The sequence below is a fragment of the Physeter macrocephalus genome, chromosome 16 (assembly GCF_002837175.3).
Source record: "Physeter macrocephalus isolate SW-GA chromosome 16, ASM283717v5, whole genome shotgun sequence".
Taxonomy (NCBI): Eukaryota; Metazoa; Chordata; class Mammalia; order Artiodactyla; family Physeteridae; genus Physeter; species Physeter macrocephalus.
The window spans coordinates 3,266,055-3,292,091 of record NC_041229.1 but is presented as its reverse complement, the minus strand read 5'-3'; the positions used below and the strand labels follow the sequence as shown (position 1 = coordinate 3,292,091).

At 42.1% G+C, this 26,037-nt stretch overlaps 1 protein-coding gene and 1 pseudogene across 4 annotated transcripts in view; both read left to right on the top strand.

Annotated features, from left to right (window-relative positions):
• The window catches only part of NTM (neurotrimin), a 954,879-nt gene that overhangs the window by 8,047 nt on the left and 920,795 nt on the right, over positions 1-26,037 (top strand). Inside the window, exon 1 of one of the 4 annotated variants that reach the window (XM_024131165.3) lies at positions 16,552-17,621. The exons of the other annotated variants lie outside the window; for them this stretch is intronic. The gene's annotated coding sequence lies outside the window, so the exon portion shown is untranslated. Of the gene's footprint in view, positions 1-16,551; positions 17,622-26,037 lie in introns of those variants that run through there. 4 annotated transcript variants of the gene reach the window in all.
• Positions 10,274-10,378, top strand: LOC112066915 (uncharacterized; annotated as a pseudogene).

Genomic DNA, 26,037 nt, shown 5'->3' with positions numbered 1-26,037 from the left:
TGTGGCCAGGTTTGAAAACCATACCTCTCAAGTCATCTGAAAATGTTCTTCAACCTGGAATAAGACACATCCACTCCATGAGCCTCAGTTGCTTCATCTCTAAAATAAAGCAGTTGGACTGAAAGATTTTTCAAGTTTCATTTCAAGTCTCACATTTTGCAATTCCGCAAATCGTCTTTTTGAGTCTAGTCCTTGAAAGGTAGTGGTGCTAGAAGAAAATATGCAGAAGCAGTCTCTGTTTGTAGGAAGCTAAGAATATGAACACAGTCACAGACGGACGACCAAAGTCGGAACGTGTGAGTGGTGTGTGTGCCCACAAACACTACACACTGCATCATACATACTGTGTCACATATCCATACACGCATACGCTTCTTCATCAAGAAGGCATCCTTCAGGAGGGATGAAAGGATGAACTAGGCATGGCATTTCAGGTAGGCGGGCTCAGGAACGATGACGATCAACCCTATAGGAGAAATTCAGGAGCCTTGGAGTATGTGAACATGGGTCAAGAATGAATGTGTTAGAGGTGGATTTAGAGTGAGCTAAGTGGCGGTGAGCCTTGGCAGAAACTCCATTCATAAGTGTGAAGCTTTGCATCTCTCTCTCCTGGCCTCCACTCCCGCTCGCTCCCCAGGAACTGGCTACGCACCCTGATGCTTCCATTGCTCTCCTTCTCACAGGCAACAGAGGCTCCGTGCTCAGAACCCCAATGGCAATTTGGCAGCTACTGTGTCAGGCAGAGTGATGCTGGCCCTCCCCTCCAAGCCAGGTCAGATCCTGCAGTGCAGGCAGGAGTGAAAGCTTGCCTGTTTAGATGGAGTCAGCAGGTGTAGGAGGCGCCGGGGGAGAGCTATCATGCAAATTTGTACCAAGTGCAGTCACTGGGTAACTCGCAAATTGTTCACGCTGCTGTGTCAGGCAAGCCAGAGTCGCAGCCAGCCGAGCCCAGAGGAACATTCAAGATGGTTTAGTTCAATCCCTCTCTTGGAGCTCTAACACCCCAAAAAGTGCCGCTGCAGTGGTCCCCTAACTTCTGTCTCCAGTATGGGGTGAACTTGCATCTCTCCAGAGAGCTATTGCATCTGACCGTTCAGGAAGACAGGGAAACAAAGGAGAAGGAGAATCTGCCTTCCTATTGATTCCAGCCATTTGCTCGAGTTCTGGAGAGAACACACAACATAGTGGCTGGGTTGCCTGGGTCCAAACCTTGGCTCTGCCACTTCCTAGTTCGAAACCTTTGGCGATTTAATCAACTTCTGTGGGTGATTCTGTTTCCTCTTGTATAAAATGGAGCTACTTCTGAGTCTTACCTTTAAGGCTGGTGTGAGGATTAAATAAGTTACTGCAGATAAAGTGCTTGGCACGTAGTAAGCTCTCAATAAATATCACCTAATAGTATTACGATTGCTGCTAATACTACTACCCACAGGACAAGGCTGATTTTTCTTCCACATGACTTTCCTTCAAATATTTGAAAACAGGATTCCCTCTCCTTCTCCCTTAGTTAAATACTCCAAGCTTTTCTCCTATTTTCTGTATAATCATTCATAGATAGGGTGTTGATGGCCCTTTTCTAAAGTTATTCTGGCTACTTTATGTTCTTTTGAAGGTAAATCTCCTCCCAGTGTGCTCTGAAGAGCCCAGAATATTACAGGATGCGGCCTCTCCTGATTCCAGATCAGGATAAAATGAAGTCTCAGCTCTTTGGAAAGGCATAACCCAGGGGCACCGGCCTCTCCCCTCACCCTACTCCCGTTCCGTGGATTCCTAGGGGTTTCCGCCTCCTAGTACGCGTGCACCTGCTCTCTCTGCTGAGGGCTGCCCTGTCCACCTGGAAAACGCTTGTTATGACTCACGACAAAACTCCAGGCTCAGCGTCCCTTTGAAGCCCCTCCTTCTCTCTTTTCTGCCTCCACTGCTCTGGCACTTCCTTCCGGCCTTCGTGTCCGCTGCCATCTGTGTGGCTACCTGCTGACACGTGTGTCTCCCCTCACTGGACCGTGAACTCCTGGAGGCCCGGGACTGCCTTGTATATCTGCACACTCGGCACAGTACTTGGCACACACGCGACCAGTGCTTATGGAAAAGACAAAAGGGGAGAGAGAGAGAGAGAGAAAGATGCCCTTAGGTTTATGAGGAGCCATAGAACCCTGTAGACTCAGGGTGAGCTGTAATTAACCCTTCCTTCTCCTATGCCTGTGTTGTACTGTGCACACGGCAACCTGGCCTCGAAACTTACCCTTTCTGAAGTCTTTTTATTAGATTCAACTCATATCTTCCTCCGACAAGATCTTTTTTGGACCCTGAATATGTAATCCCACACATCAGTAATCCCTCCTGGTTATAACCAGATGTTATAGGCGTCCAGGGAGCAGGAGATGAGCTCACTCTTTCTGGCTAAACTCACCCAAGAGCAGGAAATGGGACCTCCAGTGGTCAGCGGGTCAGAAGTGTGGAGGAAGGGATGCTCTCTGAACCACTTTTGCATCAGAGGGAGCACTAGGGGCCAGGGAAGGGTGCACCTGAGAAAAGAGGAGAGTCACTGGGTGGGTTTGTTTATCTGGAGAGGGCAAAGTGGATGAGTGCTTCTTACCTGCTTCTTCAAACCTACTCTGCCTCTTTCTTCACCACCCATCCCCCCCGGGGCATTTGACTGTCCTCTAAACAGCCAGAGGACACCTGGGCCAAACATGAAAAGATTGACAAGCTTTTTTCTCCATGCAGTTGGTGATGCACAGACATCTGCAGGTAGATAAACCATTTTTCCCAGTCTGAAAGCAAATAAGAATAATTATTCTATATTTCTTCTTCCTTTTCCCGTAAAACTTCTGAATAGAAGGATCCAAATGTCTTATCACGACTTTTTCATTACTTTCTTGCACTGCTGAAGCCTTGTCCAAGGCTGGAATAGTTTAATCATCAAACCCGGAAGCGTTTTCGGACTTCTGGAGTTGCGGGAGGTACCTTGGAATTAGCCCGATCTCCCACCCGAGACAACCATCACACCTGAATGATGTTCGCTAATTCCTGCTCACCAACTCCAGGATTTCCCGTGAGCAGACGCTCACTGCCAGAGTCGTGGTCCCAGTTCCAGCTGTCTATCCAAATCGCCTGTGGAGACTGTCATAAGCAGAGGCCCAGGTTCAACTCACAAAAATTCTCATTAAATGGATCAGAATGGGGCAAGGTCACCTCTGCTTTGAAACACCTATGACTCTACAGTGCAGATACAGTGGAGATCAACTGACACTAGCCTCCCTTTGCATAGTGGATAAACTCTGTGAGAAAATACTGTTCAGTATAAATTCTATCCTTCCTCTTTATAAACAGGGCTCTAAATTTGTTCAGGGCAGCAATGTGCCTGTTTATAATACGTACCTCTGAGATTTCCTTAGAGCTGAGGATGGTCATGCCGTGCAGGTCAGGCCAATGAGAAGTGAGCAGAAGTTTCCCGGGTGGGAGTTTGAGGGTTATACTCAGGAAGGCTGTGCTTTGTGAACCTTACCACCCCCCCTCCCCCAGTCTTTTCTTGACTGAGAGCCTGGCATACTACCCGGGGGTCCAGGCACCAACTTGCAAACAGGAGGACAAAATGGCATCAGAATGGCAAACACATCCAGAATGGCAAAACAGGAAGCTCTTAGGTTGAACTAAATGGACTTGTTGTTTTAGTAAATAAAAAATAGCTGAGTATGAACAATTTCACATGGCTCAATCTAACAGAAGGACCCCAAGTTCAAGATAACATAGCAGTGATGCCAGCTCTGGAATACCTATGTCCACACTTATTATTTATGGAAAAAAATTCCCCATATAATTAGGTTTCAATTACTTGCAGTTGAATACAATCCTGGAGAATCTACGTGGAGCAAAAATTTGCCTCTTCCTAACTTATGCCAGTTAGAGCCACTCCAAATGCAAGTAATACTGTGGGATGCAGTTTCTTTCTAAGACAAGACTATTATGGACCCAAGTTATCTTATCTTGACATTCTTAGTTCCTTTTGGTCTTTATCACGGGCATAACTTCTAGACCACTAATCATCCTGATAACTATCTTCTAAAGTTGCTCCAGTTTGATAATGATCCACTAAAAGGCATTACCGGAGAGATTGTTCCTGATGTAGTCTGATAGGCAGGGTGTGGAGTGGGCTATTACCTACCACAGTTTGGACTGTTTTATTATTATATTATAGGACTACTTTATTATACTTTATTATTATATATAGGACTATATTAATTTTATTATTTTAATATTATAATTTTATTATTATATATAGGACTACTTTATTATATTTTATTATTATATATAGGACTATATTAATTTTATTATTTTAATATTATAATTTTATTATTATATATAGGACTACTTTATTATATTTTATTATTATATATAGGACTATATTAATTTTATTATTTTAATATTATAATTTTATTATTATATATAGGACTACTTTATTATATTTTATTATTATATATAGGACTATATTAATTTTATTATTTTAATATTATAATTTTATTATTATATATAGGACTACTTTATTATATTTTATTATTATATATAGGACTATATTAATTTTATTATTTTAATATTATAATTTTATTATTATATATAGGACTACTTTATTATATTTTATTATTATATATAGGACTATATTAATTTTATTATTTTAATATTATAATTTTATTATTATATATAGGACTACTTTATTATATTTTATTATTATATATAGGACTATATTAATTTTATTATTTTAATATTATAATTTTATTATTATATATAGGACTACTTTATTATATTTTATTATTATATATAGGACTATATTAATTTTATTATTTTAATATTATAATTTTATTATTATATATAGGACTACTTTATTATATTTTATTATTATATATAGGACTATATTAATTTTATTATTTTAATATTATAATTTTATTATTATATATAGGACTACTTTATTATATTTTATTATTATATATAGGACTATATTAATTTTATTATTTTAATATTATAATTTTATTATTATATATAGGACTACTTTATTATATTTTATTATTATATATAGGACTATATTAATTTTATTATTTTAATATTATAATTTTATTATTATATATAGGACTACTTTATTATATTTTATTATTATATATAGGACTATATTAATTTTATTATTTTAATATTATAATTTTATTATTATATATAGGACTACTTTATTATATTTTATTATTATATATAGGACTATATTAATTTTATTATTTTAATATTATAATTTTATTATTATATATAGGACTACTTTATTATATTTTATTATTATATATAGGACTATATTAATTTTATTATTTTAATATTATAATTTTATTATTATATATAGGACTACTTTATTATATTTTATTATTATATATAGGACTATATTAATTTTATTATTTTAATATTATAATTTTATTATTATATATAGGACTACTTTATTATATTTTATTATTATATATAGGACTATATTAATTTTATTATTTTAATATTATAATTTTATTATTATATATAGGACTACTTTATTATATTTTATTATTATATATAGGACTATATTAATTTTATTATTTTAATATTATAATTTTATTATTATATATAGGACTACTTTATTATATTTTATTATTATATATAGGACTATATTAATTTTATTATTTTAATATTATAATTTTATTATTATATATAGGACTACTTTATTATATTTTATTATTATATATAGGACTATATTAATTTTATTATTTTAATATTATAATTTTATTATTATATATAGGACTACTTTATTATATTTTATTATTATATATAGGACTATATTAATTTTATTATTTTAATATTATAATTTTATTATTATATATAGGACTACTTTATTATATTTTATTATTATATATAGGACTATATTAATTTTATTATTTTAATATTATAATTTTATTATTATATATAGGACTACTTTATTATATTTTATTATTATATATAGGACTATATTAATTTTATTATTTTAATATTATAATTTTATTATTATATATAGGACTACTTTATTATATTTTATTATTATATATAGGACTATATTAATTTTATTATTTTAATATTATAATTTTATTATTATATATAGGACTACTTTATTATATTTTATTATTATATATAGGACTATATTAATTTTATTATTTTAATATTATAATTTTATTATTATATATAGGACTACTTTATTATATTTTATTATTATATATAGGACTATATTAATTTTATTATTTTAATATTATAATTTTATTATTATATATAGGACTACTTTATTATATTTTATTATTATATATAGGACTATATTAATTTTATTATTTTAATATTATAATTTTATTATTATATATAGGACTACTTTATTATATTTTATTATTATATATAGGACTATATTAATTTTATTATTTTAATATTATAATTTTATTATTATATATAGGACTACTTTATTATATTTTATTATTATATATAGGACTATATTAATTTTATTATTTTAATATTATAATTTTATTATTATATATAGGACTACTTTATTATATTTTATTATTATATATAGGACTATATTAATTTTATTATTTTAATATTATAATTTTATTATTATATATAGGACTACTTTATTATATTTTATTATTATATATAGGACTATATTAATTTTATTATTTTAATATTATAATTTTATTATTATATATAGGACTACTTTATTATATTTTATTATTATATATAGGACTATATTAATTTTATTATTTTAATATTATAATTTTATTATTATATATAGGACTACTTTATTATATTTTATTATTATATATAGGACTATATTAATTTTATTATTTTAATATTATAATTTTATTATTATATATAGGACTACTTTATTATATTTTATTATTATATATAGGACTATATTAATTTTATTATTTTAATATTATAATTTTATTATTATATATAGGACTACTTTATTATATTTTATTATTATATATAGGACTATATTAATTTTATTATTTTAATATTATAATTTTATTATTATATATAGGACTACTTTATTATATTTTATTATTATATATAGGACTATATTAATTTTATTATTTTAATATTATAATTTTATTATTATATATAGGACTACTTTATTATATTTTATTATTATATATAGGACTATATTAATTTTATTATTTTAATATTATAATTTTATTATTATATATAGGACTACTTTATTATATTTTATTATTATATATAGGACTATATTAATTTTATTATTTTAATATTATAATTTTATTATTATATATAGGACTACTTTATTATATTTTATTATTATATATAGGACTATATTAATTTTATTATTTTAATATTATAATTTTATTATTATATATAGGACTACTTTATTATATTTTATTATTATATATAGGACTATATTAATTTTATTATTTTAATATTATAATTTTATTATTATATATAGGACTACTTTATTATATTTTATTATTATATATAGGACTATATTAATTTTATTATTTTAATATTATAATTTTATTATTATATATAGGACTACTTTATTATATTTTATTATTATATATAGGACTATATTAATTTTATTATTTTAATATTATAATTTTATTATTATATATAGGACTACTTTATTATATTTTATTATTATATATAGGACTATATTAATTTTATTATTTTAATATTATAATTTTATTATTATATATAGGACTACTTTATTATATTTTATTATTATATATAGGACTATATTAATTTTATTATTTTAATATTATAATTTTATTATTATATATAGGACTACTTTATTATATTTTATTATTTTATATAGGACTATATTAATTTTATTATTATTTTAATATTATAATTTTATTATTATATATAGGACTACTTTATTATTATATTCATTTCTTTTCCTTTTCAGATATTCCACACGATTGCTCATTGGTGTTGCACTCATTCCCCTGACTAAAATTATTCAAGACCTCTCCCATCCTTGCTTTTAAGTGTAGGAAATTTCATTTCACGTGGGTCCATTATTTAAATCCATTGAGACTATTTTTGTACTCTGATAAGCTGTCACCATCAGCTTCGTGTCATCCCCAAGTGATATAGACTTGTCGCGTCCACATCACCAAGGTGAATGATTAAAAAAAAGCAAAATCATAGATCCAAGGGCCTGGCCGAGTTCTTATTTACATTTATATTTCATCCACTCTAGAATGATTTATTCAGACCCTACGGTGTGCTGGCCATAAACAAGGGGTCCTAGTTCTTATACTCAGTGAAGTAAGACAATGCAATACAACATGCTATGTGCTGGGATAAAAGCAAGTCATGTTTGCTATGGCAGCATCTAGATTTCTGAGGTCAGAGAACTCTTCTAGAAGGAAGGGACGTTAAAGCTGAGACACAAAGGAAGAGATTCAACCAGGTAAGAGGAGAGAAAAGTGTTACAATAAAAGGAAATGGCGTAGGCCAAAGCCTAGAGGCAGGAGAGCATGGTAGGAATTTAGGAATCCAGTATCCCATCTGGCTAGATTGAATGTGTTTGGATAGTTTGTGGGGATAAAGCGGGGGTGGAGGGGCAGGTTGTAGGTAGAAAGACAAGGGGTGTAGGTAGAGAAGTAGTCACAGGTCAGACCTTGAATGGCTTTATGGTTCCTGCCTGTTAAAGAGCGTATTCTGAGGGAAGAAAGGGTGTGGAAGGGCTGTATGCCCGACAGCAGCATGATTAGCTTTGCAGTTTTAATCGTTAAATAACATTATTTGGGTTACTTAAAAATGTTAAAGTGTTCCTCTAGTTGCAGCAGGGGAGTGAATTATAAGGGGACAAGAGTAGAGGGTATGGCAGCCAATCAGGCAGGAGTTAACCAGGTGAGAATACGTGGCAGAGACGTAGAGACACAGGTATCCAAGGGTCCTGGACTTAGAGGGTGTGACCTGGAGATGGAGAACAAAAACAATGGTGTGTGAGAAAGGGAAATGGAAGAGGACTTCTAGTATCCGGATAAATGGGACACAGGCAGGTTTTAGGGGAGTGGTGATGAATGCAATTTGGGTCATGATGGTTGTATTGGTGTACACAGAGCACTGCACTATGAAGTTAGCTGGACAGGTCTGGAACCCTGGGAAGTTATCTGAGCTTGAACGAAGATGGTCTTCGACACAGACACAGTTAATTACCCAGGAAGAGAGTAGAGAGGAGGTGAAGAGAAATGGGGCAGACAACTAGGATTTAAGGATTGGGAAGGGACGAGATCTTGGGAAAACGATTGACGAGAAGTGGCCAAAACATGGGAGAAGAACCAGGAGAGGATGATGGCATCGGGGTCAGAGGATGTGTGTTTGGGGAAGGCAGGAGTGTTAGCCTAATCAAATGCTGCTGAGGATCAAGTAAGGTCCGACTTAGGGATGAGACTATCTTCTATCCTCTTGGGAGAACAGTCTTGTGGGCTGGAGCCATAGTGTGGGGATAAAGTGGGGTGAGAATAAAAATGTGGATAATTATTTCAAATTTTTTTAAAGAGAGAGAAAGTAGGGAGGCCAAGGGTGGGCTGCAGTTGGAGAGAAGGTTGTTACCTTTGTAAGATGGGGAAGCCGGCTCTGAATGCGTGTGGTTGGGGCTGCTAAAGGGGGGCATGAAGGGAGGCACAGGAGGTGCCTGACAGGGTGAGGGCCCTCGGGGAATGTAGGGGGTGGGGTGGGAGCAAATCTTGAGCACAGGCAGAAAAATGGGTCTTAAAGAGAAGGGGAGAGACCAGTATCGTTAGCATTTAAAGTATAGAAGGAGCCACATATTTGGAAATATCCATTACTATCGGATTCAGCCACAAATGACAACAATACACAGTGAGAGTGGTTTAAAGAAGATAGGAATTTATCCCTCTGGTTACAAAAACATTCCACTGTGTTCCTGGCTGGAGTTCCTGAGGGACTCCATCCTGTCTGTGGTTTGGATCCACTGTACATGGTCTAAGTTGGCAGCATTCTTGGGCCAGGCCGTGAGATGAAAGAGAAGCAACAGAAGAAGGAGCAGAATGCACACGTGGACAGCATCCCAAAGAAGCCCCCTCCCTGGAAGCCCTCACAGGACACCCTTCCTCACACGCCCTGGGCCAGAGCTTGGTCACACAGCCACACTGAGATGCAGGAGAGGGTGGGAAAGGTACCATCCACTTTGGATGACCACATGCCCAGACAAATTCAGGGGCCTACAACCATGGAAGAAGGGGGCTGTGAATATTAAGAGGCAGTTCTCCTGTTGTATGAAAGGGGGGAGGTTAAACTTCCCTTGACAAGGATGCGAGAGGACCTCAGCCTAAACAAGAAACAACACATGGTTAAGGCATCGCCACTAGGTTTTCCACATCTCTAGTCATTAGGGAAATGCAAATCAAAACCATAATTTGATACTACTTTATGCCTATTAGGATGGTTATCAGTTTTTTAAAATGGTGGTGATACAGAGAAACTGAATTAGGACCCTTGTGCAGTGCTGGTGGGAAGGTAAACCGGTACAGCCACTGTGGAAAACGGTTCTTCGTTCCTCAAAAAATTAAAAATGGAATTACCATATGACCTAGCGATTCCACTTCTAGGTATATACCCCCAAAAGTTGAAAGCAGAGACTCAAACAGATATTTGCACCCCAATGGTCATAGCAGCATTATTCACAATAGCCAAAAATAGAAGCAACCCAAGTGCCCATCCATGGAGGAATGGATAAACAAGATGTGGTCCGTACATACAACCAAATATCATCCAGCCTTAAGGAAATGAGTGAATAAAATCCTGACACAGGCTATAACAAGGAAGGACCTTGAAGCCATTATGCTAAGTGAAATGTCAGACACCAAAGGACAAATATTGTATGATACAACTTCTATGAGGTACTTAGAATAGGCAAATTCATAGAGACAGAAAATAGAAGTTACCAGGAGCAGGGGATGGGGAGTTATTATTTCATGGGTATAGAGTTTCTGTTTGGGATGATGAGAGATTTGGGGAGATAAATTTGATGGCTGTACAACACTGTGAATGTTCTTAATGCCACTGAATTGTATGCTTAAAAGTGGTTAAAATGGTAAATTTTATGTTACGTGTATTTTACCACAATAAAGAAAAATGGAAGACTGCAAAGCAGCTGTCTTTGGCACTGGATGGATGCAGGCAAAGTTTTAAGCTTAGCAACAGGAAGCTGAAGAAGTTTATGTTTGGTAGTTTTTATTTTCTCTGAGTATAATTCTGGGAAGGTCTGTGTCTGCATGCATGTGTATACAGGTTCTTGTGTGTGCCTATAGCTCTGTAAGCTGGCTTTTGCAGGAAGCAGAAAAGGACTGAACATAGTTGTTTGCATAGCGATGTAGAGCACTGGCCAGCAAATCGGAGGGATTCCACGTAGTATTCTTAAATTTTTTTTTTTTTTTTTTTGCGGTACGCGGGCCTCTCACTGCTGTGGCCTCTCCCGTTGCGGAGCGCAGGCTCCGGACGCGCAGGCTCAGCGGCCATGGCTCACGGGCCCAGCCACTCCGCGGCACGTGGGATCTTCCCGGACCGGGGCACGAACCCGTGTCCCCTGCATCGGCAGGCGGACTCTCAACCACTGCGCCACCAGGGAAGTCCCCCACGTAGTATTAATCACTCCTTTCCTCACAACATTCTTTCTTCTCTGGATTTTAAAATGATTGTTATCATTATTTTTTATTGAAGTGTGGTGGCTGATGGGCAATATTACATGTTACAGGCGTACAACAGAGTGATTCATAATTTTTAATGGTTATACTCCATTTATAGTTATTAGAAAATATTGGCTATATTCCTCTTTTCTCTGGATTTGTAAGATATGGAGGTATGACCTACCTCCAACTTATTTCCATCTCTTTTCCTGGTTCTTGCCGCACCGTCTAGGAGACAGAGAGACCTTCTCCCAGACATGGTCAGAGCTCATCTCCAACTCAGTTCTCACATTAATTAACTCTGCAAGGAATTACGCAGGTAGAGTTTTACATTGCCAGTTTACAGAACCTATCCGTGTAAAATATATTTCTTGATTTCCACATCAACCAGAATATCCTTTTCTCATCCCAGTTCCATCATTAACTCTAACTTTAGAAATTGAGGGGTTTTTCTTTTTCCTGAAGGTTTTATTTTCCTCATCTGTAAATGGGATATTTAAACTTCCTTAGAATGTAGTTTTCACGTTTACTTGAATTATCCTGGAAACTTGTCCCTCAATTCATACTGGAAAAGTAAAGCCAAGGATCTTAGGAGGTTTCTGAACAGTGTAGGTGTTAGTGTCTGTCCCTCCCCATGAGGGCATCTGCACCCCCTCCCTCCCCTCCCCCCTCCCACTCCCACAGTCACTCACAACTCGTTTCCATTCTGTCTCTGAACCGCCCCTGCGTCTCCACCGTGGGCTCAGGCTGACATCATTGCCCGTGGACTAACACTGTGTCTGAATAGGTCTCCTGCTACCAGTTTGCATCCCAGTTCAGCCCTTCCTCCATCTTGTCCATCATTAATTATCCTGCTACAAAAACAAATTTTGCCACTTCAGTCATTTGCTAAAACTCTCCACTAGCCCACAGGGCTCTCAAGATAAAGCCAGAGTCCCTTAACTTTGCAGGGTCCTTCCCTATCCTTCCCGATCCTGCCCCAGCCCCGGTCCTGCTCTGTCTCCCAGAATCCTCCCCTTACTGCTCTCCAGCCCCACTGACCTGGACATTGACCCGGACACTGACCCCAACGCTGACCGGACACTGACCCAGAAACTGACCACAGACACTGACCCAGAAACTGACTATAGACACTGACAGGACACTGACCCAGAAACTGACTATAGACACTGACAGGACACTGACACCCTTTCACCTCTCGGTGACCTTGCAGAGCTGCTCTCGGCCGGGTCAGCACCATGCAACCCTGCACACACTTGTTTCAACGTTGAGAGGGACGACAGAAGAGGGCCAGGAAGAGAATTTAAAAAGCTGAAAAAGGAGAACAACAGGGTTTGGGGACCTGCTTTAACCCACTGATTCTATCCTTAGAGGATCCCTCCCAGAGGTTTCCTTGTTAGGAGTCGGCCTTGGAGTCCAGGGCTTCCGTCCAGTCTGATCTGAGCAAAGTCCCTGAAGCAGAAAGTCTGGGACTTTCTAAAAGGCAGTTCCCTGCGTCTCAAGAAGCCCTTCTGGCGGGCAAGTCACCCTACGTTTCGAGAACCACTGATGTGAAGCAGTCATGCAGCACAGGTGAGGAGCTCTGATTGGAAGGGCCGCCCCTCAGGGCTCTGTGGGCCTCATGGGAGGGGTCTCGGTTTCTCTGGAATATTCCCACCTTAGGAAAGAACCACCAGACAGAGCAAGCTTTGTGGTATGGAAGCTATGGAAAGATGTAGACTATGTAAGTAAATGCAAATTCCCTTTTGCTTGGGTTGCCAGAGTTAGTAAATAAAAATCCAGGATGCCCAACACATTTAAATTCCAGATAAACAATGCATAACTTTGAATTATGCATAGCACATACTTATATTAAAAAATTATTTGCTATTTATCTGAAATTCAGATCGAACTGGGCATCTTATTTTTGCTCTGTTTTTATCTGGCACCCTATTTTTGGTCCATACACGTTCGGTACCTAAGGAAAATAGCCTGATCAGAATTAGGAGACTAAACAGTGAAAGTAAGTTTTCACAGTTTATTTTCTTTTTAATGGGGAGGTACATGGTTTGGCAGGGAAAAAAAAGGATGGCTGCTCTTTCTGGCTCATTGGATTATTTGTAAAATCTACATTTGGGAGAGAAAGAGAAGTAGAGAGACAGAGAGAGAAACAGATGGTGGTTGAAAATGGCCCATGTTCCAGAAAGTTCCTCCCCTCTGTTGAGAAAACTGAGCACCTACTATGGTCCACGCCCTGGATCCACACCCCCGACAACAGAAATGAGGGGCAGCTTCAGGGAGACTGCATCCTCTCCCCTCCAGGCTGCGCCTCCTGACAGCTTTTCTACAGCCACGCCCCCACTCCCTTAACCTGTTCCAGGTGGCAGGATGGCACCTCAGAGGGCGGGGCTGTGGTTCAAAGACTGGGGGATGAGTGACAGGCATCCTAACGGGATGCAGCTGAGGGAGCCGCTTGCTGACAGAACAATTTGCTGGCGCCCAGAATATCCGCCCAGCTCGGCGAAGCGGAAGCCCGGGCGTCAGGAGAAATTTCAGGATTTTATCATTCGCTGGGGCGTCAGGTTTTCTGGGAGCCGCACACTTCCTACAGCACTTTTCCAGACCTGCAGCCTTGACACGCTACCCATAGAGGCTTCCAGAGCCCCAGGAATAACAGGCAAAACTATTCCCTTTTTCTCCCTCCTGATCCACTGGTGTTTATGTAAATGACGGGAAAAGCAGTTTTCGGCGTATATCCGAAGCTTAAAGGCTTCGTGAGAATCCTATTATTGAAAAATCAGAAACTGCAAAGCAACTTCTTAGACAATGAATTAGCAGCTCAAGGAGCGCTTGTAAGGCCGAGCGCTCGGTAACTGGCTGCCTTGCAAATAGGAACTCCCCCGGGGGTTCAGTCATCAAACACGTGGCAACAGGCTGTCTGTTTCAACACAGTGAGTAATCAAAGGAGATTTGCAGTTAATCCAAATATAACAGAGAAGTATCCAGGGGAAGGCCAGGAAGAGGAGAAACTAGAAGAAAGGTGAGGGGTGGACCAGCGCTTTCCGACCTGGAGTTCCATGTGTCACTGGGACAACTTTGGGGGCCAGAAGGGCTGATCCACCCGAGCCCTTGAGGCACCAACTACCCAGAGGCTTGGCTCTGCATTGACGCAAACCAGACAATGAACCCGGCACCCGCCTCTTCTGCTTGACCAGCGAGGTAAATTGGGGGAGGGAATGAACTTGCTTTTGCTGATTTGCCTGACAATTCTGAGTCCCAGACTGGTTTGAGGGGCGGGGGTCAGTGAGGTGGGGATGGACTTGTTACATCTGGTGGTGCTTGTTTGGTGGTGGTTCCACGTCGTCCTTCAGGGGACGGTTCCCAGTGTACGGCTATCACGGTGCTTCTCAGAGTGTGGTCAGCAGCGCCTGGGAACGTCTCAGAAATGCCGACTGGGAGGCCCTACCCTGCCCCAGACCTGTAAACGCTCAGAAACTCTGAAGAGAGGCCCCGCAGTGTGCGGATTAAGAGGCCCTTCAGGTGATTCTGATGGTCGCTGTTGCTCTAGTTTGAGAACCACTGGGTAATGTGATCACCTGGATGCCCCAGGTTCTTCGGCAGGCTTGCCTGTGAGTGAAGCCCTGGCCGGTTCCAGATCCTGGAGCAATTCTGGGCTGACCACTCCCTGTCCTGGTCCCCTCACGGGGCTTTGGGGCTGTGGGGAAAGAAACTGAACATTTATTAAATACATCCTAGTCCTCAGTACCAGGCGCTGGTAAATGTTTTATGTGTGATATTTTATTTAATCCTTTCTACAATTTGTGAGCTGGGTGTTGCAGATAGGATTTTATTGCTGACAGAATTGTGGCTCAGAAAAGTCAGCTCGCCAGGGTCCAGACGTTTCCGGAGCCTATGCTCTGTTCACTGAACGCTACAGCACCTCTGACCCATGTGTCATCTGCCCACAGAACGCCTTGGGTGCCACCTACACAAAGCTCATGCCAGCCTGGCAGGGCCGGCTCTCCCTTCCACCCTCCCCCACCCAGCCGGCTCCTTGCCTCATGTTAATTTCCCACCTGAGTACTGAGCACTTTATAAATAGCAAATCTAAAATGAATTTTCTACCAGCGATCATTAGCTCCCTTGACATCCATTAAACATTCTCGCAAGCGGAGTGAAGTGACAAAAGGGATTGATTTTTACAGTATGCTTAATAGGGGAAAGAAAGAAAGGTGTTGACAAGTCTTTTTTTTTTTTCTGTCCTGATATCACGAGGAATTTGAAATCAGTCAAATGACTTTTATCTGCAAAAAGGAAGGCTAGGATTGGGGGCAAGAGGAGAGAGGGTGGAGGGTAGCAGCGTCCCAGCTCAGCCCATTCCTGCATCCGTGACAGGTAAACATGCAGTTAGTTGGCTAGCGCCATAACCACCAAGATGAATATGTCAGATTTAATGTTTCAAAATATATAGGGTCGGAGCCGGGGAGGGCGTGGGGCCCGGCGGGGGCTGGGAGCGGGTGCGGAGAGGGAAAATCAGCTATCTTCTGCTGAAACTGTTGGAAGAATAAATGTGTTGATGCAATAGCTGGAGTTGGAGAAGGCATATGAGGCACTGTTGCTGAAAATTCAACTTTGATTTCGATTTTCATATTTGTCAGCAATAATTAGATTCACGAAATGTTTTGCCACTGTTCTAAAATACTAATAAGTAGGGGCCTTTGTAGTGTGGTTAATGGAGTCTTTTTTTCCTGGTGGGCTAGAAAAATTCCATTAAGGCGAAAAGTCATACTGTATTACAGCACTTCAACATCATGGACCTGGCTGCTGCAGTAACGTCATCCGAGACTGGAGCCCTCTATTTGAACCAGAGCCCTTGGCTGGGAAGGGGCTTGAGGCTTCATTCGCCTCGGCTGTCCATCATTTTCGACCTGCGCGGACCTCCGTGGGTCATGGGGGAAGCCAGCCAGCCAGCCAGAGACAGAAAGAGAAGCAAATGCAATAAGGCTTCGTCGTGGAAAGGATGAGCCTTTATTAAGCATCGCCTCCTGGAGCAGGTGGAAGAGAGGACAGGAGTAGAGGGTGGGCAGGGGGCAACTCTCCCTGGCTGGGGAGTGTGGCTCCCGCCCGGGGAGAGAAAATCCGTTCTCTGTCCATATTCAGACTGGACTCCCTCCTTGTGGTTTAATGCTGCAGCCCCACCAGTGCAGAACCTACGTACCTGTACGTGCCTCTCCTCCCAGGCCCTATTCTGCTCAGCACAGATTCTCCGGATTCTCTGGGGACAGGGTTTGATTAAAAGGTTCGAGGTCTAAGATTTTTGAGTGACTTTTCCCTGGGATGTCTCAACCTCTCTGATGTCCCAGGAAACTCCCTGCAGGGAGGATGTTCTGGGGGTAAATGTCTGCCCCTGCCTGGGTAAGAGTGTAATCTTACACATTCTCCAGAGAGTCTGACAGAGACGGAGGGTGGGGGACTGCAGCACCCTTGCCTCCGTTGTCCCCATCTCAGCACCACTCCCCTGCCGTCACGCTGGGCCCACTCAGATGGCTGGCATCTCTCTGGGACCCCTGGGCAGACTGCGGCCGCAGAGACAGCGGCCTCTTACCTGGTCTCTTGGAGTCCAGTGAACTCAAGAACTCCGCCCTGATGCTCATTAACTCTCCTCCCCCAAGTTCTGAAGAGAAGCCCCCAGCTGTCAGTCCTGAGGCCGCCACCTCCACAGCAAGAGAAGCAAGCCAGCCCAGTGGACGTGTGTATTCTCCTCCACCGGCTCCCACACTCCCCCTCGCGAGAAACTATGCTTTGCTCGGCCCAGGAGTGGAGGGACTTGGGGCTGACGCACCTGAGCCATGAGTGGGAGATGGATGGAGGACGGTGTGCCTGCAGGGACCTGACCAGGACAGCAGCTCCGCCTGGATAAAGCACAGCTTGCTGGAGCCACTCACGGTGAAGGTAGGGTACATCCATCTCGCGAATGCAGGGTCCCCCTCCCCGTCACCCTACCGGGATCCTGCTTTCCTGGGCCTTTGCCCCCGTGCGTGTCTCTCGTGAACACTGAACAGGAGCCTGGGCTCCTTCCCCAGAGCTCACACACCTTCCTTGGCCCAGGCCTCTCCCCCCTCCCCTCCCCCACCGATCGCGCGCCTGGGCCGCCGCCTTGCTTCTCCCCAGTGGCACGTGCTAGATCTTATCCCTGGGCAGCACTTCAAGATGAAAGGAGGAGGGGGTGTTACATCCACCAGTGATACGTGGCAATTGGGAGAGGCTTTTGTTGTGTCATTTCCTACTTCCTTCAGACTATTAAGCAAACAAAAGTGCTTGTGGAATGAGAAATGTAAATGGCCCACGCAAGCCGATTAATCCTAGATGTACAATTCCATTAATAAGGTCGCTTTTTAATAGGCGGCTCTGGCAGCAGCAGCGGGCAGGCTAGGAATTGATGTATTCTCTGTAATTGTATTGCAACTAATAGGATATGAAGAAAATGGTACCAGAGAAGCAGGTCTTTCAATACCATTTTCCAATCAGCTGAAATAATGACTTGCAGGGGAAAGCCTTGAAAAGTACCAACACACAAAATATAACATCATCCAGGACTACCCATTATTCCAAAATACTAGTTTAGGGTTCGTTCTTTCTTTCCTTCTCCTGACCTCTCTGCATCTCCCTCTGTCTTCCACCACAGGTAATAACCTAAACCCAGTCCCCTGGCAGGTAGAGCTCCAGGGAGACCCGCCCATCCATGGCCCCAGCTTTCCCTGACGCAGGGATGCAGGGCAGGCTGGCTGGCTGAGATTGTTGTGCCAGCAGATTTGGAGGTCACGGTCCGGGGGGAGGGGGGAGAGAGGCAGGGTGCTGCGTAAGGGAGAAGACCCTAGAAGGGACCCAGTGCTGGCTCTTAGACTAGTTAGTTGAGTAACTTTGGACCAGCCCCTTCACCTCTCTGGGTTCCCTTCCAGCTCCAAAATGCAGGGAATCTGAATGCGTTTTCAAAGAGCAGGCCAGGAGGAAGCTGGCCTCCCAGCGTTCCAGGGAAGAGCAGAGCCAATGACTGTGTCCAGGACCTGAATGCCCGTGGCCCGCAGGCTCCGCGGGGCCCAGGTGTCTGCACTTGACGTGACTTTTCCACAGGGCCCCGCCGTGCATTCTAGTCACAGATAAACTTGTTCATTAGTCCTTCCTTCACGCTCTCATTCGACAAATATTGACGGGGTGCCTCTGACGCGCCAGGCTCTGCTCTAGGTTCTGATCAGGCAGCGGTGAGTAAAGTGGACCAAAACCCACCCCTGTCCTCACAGCACGTGTGGAGTCAGCAAGGCTTTGGCTGAGCCCTCGCCGTGGGCTGCAGCAGGCCTGGGCCTCTTTGCTGGCTGAGGCCGCCCCAGGATCCCAGGACAGGAACCAGAGCTCCTGGCCTCTGCTGTCCCTGCCTTTGCTGTGGGTACGGTAGAGCCAGGGCCCCCTGCCAGCCCCTGGCTCCCCTGCCCGCCTCTCCGGGTCACCGGGTCTCTCTCCTGCCCATTTGTATGCGGACTCTACCCTCGCTTGGTTGCAGGCTGGAGAGTAAATACAAAGAGAAAAGGCAAAGCACATTTCACTTGAAATCCCCAAGGAGACTGATGTGATTGCCGTACAGAAATGGTGCCAATAAGGGCAGAAAGGAATATTGCCTTTATAGCTTTGGGGACATAAAACATTTAGGAAATGTGATTGACTGGCAGGGTCTAATTTATCATTTATCTCATTTCCTCTGCTCCCTGGCTGTCTTCTCCCAACACACGGGCGGACATGTACAGGCAAACTTCTTTCCCCTTTTTGCTTTCCTTTCTTCTTCTTCTCTCTCAGAGACTTGGATTTATCATCATTCTGTTAAGCGGGAGAACTCCTGTGGCTATTTATAATTAATGCTCAGAAACCTGCCAATCCATTTAATGACACTGGCAGGTCACGGCCCCCTTATAGCTCTCCATTAATCATCATTAGAACAGCTCTGAGTTTTTACATTCTTTTTAAATGTTAATTCACCTCTGTAATGCACCTTTTAGTTAAAACTGTAAAGAGGCAAGTGGCTGGTGCCTTGGTGCTGGCCCGCTGGGGGAAAGGCATGGAGGAGTTGATAAAGCCTGGTTGGCCTCTTCTGTTCCTTTGTCCTCCGCCCCCTATCCCCAGCACCAGATGGCAACTCAGTTTGTTCTGTGGTTGCCTATATTTATCTGTAGCAAAAGTGCCCGGTGACTTAAAGTTCTGGGCAAATAAACACACTCTGATGTCTTTGGACTCCCGGGGCCAAGGCAACAACCTCTGAGGAGTTGCTCACCCAGGGTCCTGACATGGTTTGGTAGCTCCTAAAGGTGACAGGGTACAAAAGTGTCCAGAGGTAACTGGGGCCGAGAACTGCCCCTGTGGCTTTTCCAACACTCACAAACACACAGCACATGAGCCGCTAAAAGGGGTCACATCACATGAAGAATCCTCTCTGTGTCATGAGAGTTTGCCATCCGCCTTACTTTTGCCACTAATGGGCTCTGAGACCTTGGGCAAAACATCTCACCTCCCTCCGCATCTGCAAAACGGGGCCCATGTCTGTCCTGCCTAACAAATGAGGTTAAATCCGCAGGGAGTAAATAGAGTTGAAATTGTACTAAACTTTTAAAACTGTGGTATCGATGCAAAGGTCTTGCCCTTCCCTGCGTCTCCGCACACGCATCCTGGCCTCTTACCCTGGGGTCATTCTTACCCGCGTATGTGCTCTCAAACCTCCATAGCCATTCCATTTATGTCTTCTTTCTCAAGCCAGAAAAGTATATTTTGAATCATCAAAATCTCCGTAGCAGAAAGAATGTTAAATTGGGAAGGGTGGGAATCTAAATTTGGGTATCCACTCTGTTACTTATTAACTGTGCAACTCTGAGCAACTTCACCTCTCTGAGCCTCAGGTCTCTTATTTTTGGACTTCACGTTTATAAGCCCCCTTGACCTAGTAAAGCCTGTGATTTTCTTGCCAACCCCAAAGGGCCATGGCAGGGACTCAGGCCTAACAGGGACAAACTGGTCCCTTTGACGGTCTGAGCTCTTACATTCTCCTTGTCTTGTGAAGCAACATGGCCTAGAGTTTAGAACTCTAACAAAAGAAAACACAGGTAGATGAGGAGAATAGAAAGTGTATATTTAATTCATTTTTGACTCTGATTTCTCTTGATACCACGCACCTATGTGCGAGGCATTTGGAAGCTCAAACCATGGGCTTGACCTTATTTTCAAGGTGACCTCAAATCCAGAGGTTGAGCTGAGATGACCCCTTAGGACCTGTGGGGGGTACCAGGCACCTGATCCTTTTTAATGCTTCTCCAAAGTAGGTTCACCTCATTTCATGCATGAGTAAACTGAGGCTCAAAGAGGTAGTGTGGTAGTTCAAGGTTCATGTAGCTTGTACACTGCAGGGTCACAGGTCAAACCCAGACCTCTTGAATTTAAGGTCAGCTTTTTTTCTGGTTTTTTGATATCACTTCATCTTGTCTCCCTCCCCCCACTTTGATGAATGATGATTAGGTGATACACCTCGGATGAAATATAGACATAATCTAGCAGCTGCTCCTGGACTGGCATGCACTATAACTAGTGACCTTTGATTTGGGCTAAAAACTTCCTTTCCTGGGTTCCTTCCTCAGTGTGCTTACATTCACGTGGGCATTGCGGTGTGGAAGTGAGCGTCCGTGGGGTCTTCTACAGGGAAGCCCCCCATGCTTAGTGTTCCCCTCTGTGTGGTTCCAAGGCCCATCCTTACAGGGACCGCCACGCCCCTCCTCCCCCACCACAAGCATCACTGACACTCCAAGCAGACACCAGTCCCGAGGCTGGGCTTTGGCCATCTGCTTGACAATCATGTCTGCACAAAGGGCAGAGAGGGCTGCACAGCAAAAAGCTGTGTAAAATTCCTTCCTGCAAAGGCTGCATCAAGAATACTCAGGCCAAAAAAAGCTCTAACAGCAAGCGGGGTATTGTGTCATCTTCCTCCTTCTCATTTCACTCCTTGGCTTTATTAATGGATTTGTGTCAGTTCTTACTTGGTACAAGTTAATAATAATAAGGCCTTATGATGGTGCAATGCTGTACACATTTGAAAAGGCTTTCACAAATCTGTTGTCTCTTTAAATCTTCGTGGCCGTAGTTGGACTTTAGAACTAAAGGCCTTAGAAAACACTTACCTCAACTCTCTCAGCTGATTATTATTGATGTATTTAGTTTAGTTTAAGTAATGTATCCTTATTAAATAGAAGTTGGACACATACAAAAATAGCTTTAAAAAGATTTAAAGTCACTCATGCACAATTACATTTAATGTATTTTCTTCCCGTTTTTCCCTTATTCTCTGCCATAGTTTTTATTATATAGCTGTAATCATATCATTTATATCTCATTTTTTCTTTTAAGAATAGATCAGAGGCAATTTTCCATGTTGTTATTTAGTATTAGGGAACATAATTTTAATTGGTTTCATTACGTTGTATCAAGTAGATGTACAGTACTCTTACCCTTGTTTGGACATTTATGTTGCTCTAATTGGGGGCTGTTATAAATAATGTTCCAGTGAACATCTCCATGAATATAGCCTTATTCCAGTTTTAGGATTGTTTCCTTAGACCAGATCACTAGAAATCCCGTTGCCACCAATTCTCTTAACACCCTCAGGGAAACTGAGGCAGAGAGAGATGAAGTGAGTCTAGGTCCCGTGGACTGTCAGAAGAGCAGCACTTAGGCCGCAAGTCAGGTCTTTTGCCTCCTGGTTTCACCTTTTTTCCATTCAATGGCAGTCTTTAGAATTTCTAAATAAAAGGGCTTGAAAATGTCTTGGGTGTCCACAGAAAAATAATTTTATTTTTAATATAAAATAAAATACTGTGGTCGAGAAAAAGCACAGTAAGAGCTACCAGGAATTCTGAAGCGCTTGTGAACGATGTATGTGAAATCAAACGCAGCAGCATTCCTGTGTACTTGGAAATAACGTGAGCCATATATGCTGAGAAATACCTATTCCATCTGCTGACAGTGCTTGATGTACATGTGGATTCTGAATCCCTCTTAAACTCTTGTTCCCTCTTCACATCCCACCCCCAGCTAGGTCCATTGTCCTTTAAAAAGAAGGCATCCATCCTGAGTCTTCTGCCAGGATATTCATTCCAAGCTAGAAGCCATGGGAACCACGGTTACCTCCCTCTGGACCTGTCCTGCCCTCTTTAATTCAGGGGTAGCTGAGTGGTAGAACAGAGACAGAGTGGTTATTCTGAATACTGAGAGTTGGAACAGACCTGCAGTGAGTTTTATGTAAAGATTTCAAGGCTTTGCAACCGGAAAGAATAGTCTTCAATAATAACAATGGTTTAAATGTACTGACTGCCTACTAGGTACTAGGTATGATCCTAATTGCCATGTATGCATTATTTTCGTTAGTTTTTACAGTGTTTCTGTGAAGAGGGTGCTACATTCATCATGATTTTTCCAGTTGAGAAAACTGAAGTGGACAGGAGTTCGGTGCACACAGAAACTAGACATAGGGTGGGGCTTTAAGCCTCGGAAGCATGGCTGTCCGTCCCCTCCTCTTACCTGCGCAAACACAGCCTCCTTCACCCCGTGACTCCACGACACTGAGAAGTGTGATGAGGCAAGTCGTGGTTCTTATGTGGTCAGCTCACTCAGAAGCCGGTGATGGGGTGAGGGAGAGTGTGACTCTTGGGACTGGCCCTTTTTTTTTTTTTTTTTTTTCTTTTTATTTCAAGATACTTTTTTTTTTTTTTTTTTTTTTGGTACGCGGGCCTCTCACTGTTGTGGCCTCTCCCGTTGCGCAGCACAGGCTCCGGACGCGCAGGCTCAGCGGCCACGGCTCACGGGCCCAGCCGCTTCGCGGTATGTGGGATCTTCCCGGACCGGGGCACGAACCCGCGTCCCCCGCATCGGTAGGCGGACTCCCAACCACCGCGCCACCAGGGAAGCCCAAGATACTTTATTTTTTAAACAGGTCACAACACTAAGCTTCTGGCCCATCCTGCCACTGCACAAGCTACAAACACTTGCTCAGCGGTTGAGGGGCACTCTTTAGTAGCATGTTTGGAAAGTGAATAAAAATCCGCATAAAACAAATATTCCAGTAGTTTCCGTAGGAACACAGATAAGTGTGACCCCATCTCCTAGGCTTCCACATTGCTGCATCTGTGCCAGCGGTACTCACATAGACATCTCAAAACTAGCAGTAATTAAGTGGTCCCCCGCCAAAACCCTTAATTCAAGCTAAGCTCGCAGCTAACACCTACAAGAATGGCATCTACACATTAATATGAGCTGCTCACAGGCTGCTGGGTGATCTTTGTTTTACTCCTCCAAGCACAGGACACAGGCGCAGTGTCAACACCGTGCTCCCCTACTCTGGGTGGGAAGTCGTGGTTCTGGATTTGTTGCATCAGTTGCCATGTTGACCCTGGCGTCACTTAGTAGATCTGACCTTCCTCTTTACTGGCTGGCTCTCCAGAGGACACAGGCGCAGTGTCAACACCGTGCTCCCCTACTCTGGGTGGGAAGTCGTGGTTCTGGATTTGTTGCATCAGTTGCCATGTTGACCCTGGCGTCACTTAGTAGATCTGACCTTCCTCTTTACTGGTTGGCTCTCCAGAATCACAGAGACAACACTTCCTCCTGCGTAGACGTGGATGGGTGGGTGTCCAGGCAGCAACCTCTTTTGACCTGAGCTCTGTGCTCTGCATGATTAGGAAGATCATAATTGATGATCATGATTACAGCATTCGAGTGGACCACAAAAAAACTGCCAACATTTAACCATTTTGATGTCCACTGACGTCATTTTCATAAGGCTTGTCTCAGTATATGTCTGGGCCTGATTGCCTTAGCACAGCTCAGTGTTGGTTGGTGGCATACTGCAATGAAGGGGGGACGGCGGGCATATGGCTGCTGTACCCACCCCCAGCCAGCATAGGGAAGCTGCAAGGGGACCCCACACAGCCTAGAGTCTTGTAGGATGAGGAAGCTATGGATAGATGATTAGGATGTCACGTGTCCCTTCTCTCCAGTCTCTCTTCATGTCCCCTCGTGTGAACCAGCTCTCCTGAGCAGCTGCAACTCAGGTTCTGCTCTTAGCACCTTTCATGAGGACTCATGTTGGGGTTCTGACCTCCTTTTCCTGAAGACCGTACTCCTTTCCTGAGATGTAAGGCACCAGAGGAGCACCCTCCAGACGCATGATCTTTATCCCTGGACAGCATCTTGTTCTAAATTCCTGCAGCGCTGAAAAGCACAGGGTTTAGAACTAGAGGGGCCTTGGTTTGAGTCCTGATTCTACCACCTGTTATGTGGCCTTGAGCAGTTTGTTTCTTCTGTCTTAGCTTGGGTTTTATCAACGACAGGCGATACCAATGATTAAGTTCTGGAATGTGTGTAAAATTGTCCATGCTTCATGGCCTTGGGGCACATTTTGCTCCCCTTTCTTTCTGAATATGGTGAACTGGGAGGATGCCAGGGAAGGAAGTCTGAGGTTATCTTTTCACAGAGAAACTATGTGCTGAACCGGAAGTTGGCCCCAAAGTTCCAACAAGTGCAGGTATGTTTGTGTGGACAGTGGACCACAGCATTCAAAATGTCACGTTTTAGAAAATCTAGGACATGTGTTCCTTATTATTTAATCTCTCTCCCTTGAGCTTGGAGTAAAACCAGTTTTCTGCCTCTTCACTCTGGGCCTAACCTTCTAAGTTTCTGGAGTCTGATACTGAACCTCCTTAATAAACAGCCCCCTCGCCCCCCTGGAGATAGGAAAACATAGAAAGAGTGAGGCATATATAGAGACAAACAGAAACTTAGAAAAAAAGACAGTGGAAGTGGCATGGAGAGAGAAGACAGAGATAGATAGATAGATAGATAGATAGATATTACAACCCTTAAAGTCCCCAAAGTCAACGATACTTGGTGATCAGAAAAGCCTTTCATTAAAAACAAAATCCTATAGGCCTTATAAAGCATCCCCACTAAACTCCCAGGGCACCTAGATTTACCTGTTCCCATGGAAGGTCCACATCCCATCAAGATCTGTAGCATTTAAGTGTGTTTGCCACACTCTTGCTCAGGAAAGACTACTGGGATGTCTCTTTCAGTTGTTTCCTTTGTTGAAAGGATGGGTTTTTTTTTTTTTTTTTTTTGTGGTATGCGGGCCTTCCTCTGTTGTGGCCTCTCCCGTTGCGGAGCACAGGCTCCGGACGCGCAGGCTCAGCGGCCACGGCTCACGGGCCCAGCCGCTCCGCGGCATGTGGGATCCTCCCGGACCGGGGCGCGAACCCGGTTCCCCTGCATCGGCAGGCGGACGCGCAACCAC